Below are 1122 nucleotides of genomic sequence, written 5' to 3' on the forward strand. Positions count from 1 at the left end.
ATTATGGAATTTGTACTACCCACTGAAATGTAGTAACTAATGGGATTTTAATTAGCCATATATGTACAGTATATTACATTCTTTACCTAAAATGTCTCTAACTTCTAGGGAGAGCGCGAGGTACGTTCACAATCCCCTGAATACATATTCCCTTCTTCGAGAAAACGCAGAGAAGTGAACCGTCTCATATGAATATGCTACCAGTCATAAGTTTCAATACGGAGCTGCAAGTACTTAAGAATTATCAATTACTCTACAATTATGCAGCGGCGTCATCATCCAAGCTATAGCTGGAATAGGGAAGGGAACATAATATCCCATAAGTCTTATTAGAACACGCTGGAAATAGTGACGTAAAAAAAAAAATCGCCAACGGCACGTGGTGTTCCCAAGCGGTCACCCATCCAAGTACTGACCACGCCCAATGTTGCTTGACTTCGGTGATCGGACGAGAACCGGTATTTTCAACATGGTATGGCCGTTGCCGATGAAACTGCGTAATCTGTAGGCACTTGAGGACGATGGGATTGGGGTGCACTCGATAAAACCTGCACTCGCTCACACACACACGTAAACTGCCTGCTTAGACTCTGTACCTAAATTACCAAGCTCGTTGGATGTCATTGGGATAGATGATAAATCTATCTATCAACGGCAGTTTGGTTACGTTTCAACGTCACACACTGCTGGATTGACACGGGATTAATAAAACAGCTAGTCGGCATTCTAAGTTAAGCCACAGGTGGATTGTTGTTCAACAGCGGAGCCTCCTTTCAACCACATGGTTGTGGAACTGTAGTCGGATTTTCGACATCATTTTCATGCCATACTACGGAACTTCACACAAACTTCAATTCACTTCTTGCACCGGCGGCTACTACGAATGGACTGAAGCTCGCTACTGACTAGGGGGGGGGGGACATTTGTCTCTTGATGGATTACGTGACAGATATATAAAGTATCAGTCGTATGTTATGAACCCGAGTTTCAATAAAGATAGATTACCCGTATGTCCACAGATTCTCAGTAGTGGCCTGCGGAAGGATTATGCCCGCGGTCGACAAGTTACCTTCTAAGTTGTTTTCCCTCAACAATTAATGCTGCCAAGTGAGTAGGAATGAC

At 43.5% G+C, this 1122-nt stretch overlaps 1 non-coding gene across 1 annotated transcript; it reads right to left on the reverse strand.

Moving 5' to 3' along the window:
• Positions 1-367: 367 nt before the first annotated feature.
• On the reverse strand, positions 368-486 carry LOC138693920 (5S ribosomal RNA). The gene has a single exon (XR_011330605.1). It is a non-coding gene; the product is annotated as a 5S ribosomal RNA (ribosomal RNA).
• Positions 487-1122: the final 636 nt, after the last annotated feature.

Source organism: Periplaneta americana, unplaced genomic scaffold (genome assembly GCF_040183065.1).
Source record: "Periplaneta americana isolate PAMFEO1 unplaced genomic scaffold, P.americana_PAMFEO1_priV1 scaffold_24, whole genome shotgun sequence".
In the NCBI taxonomy this organism is placed as follows: Eukaryota; Metazoa; Arthropoda; class Insecta; order Blattodea; family Blattidae; genus Periplaneta; species Periplaneta americana.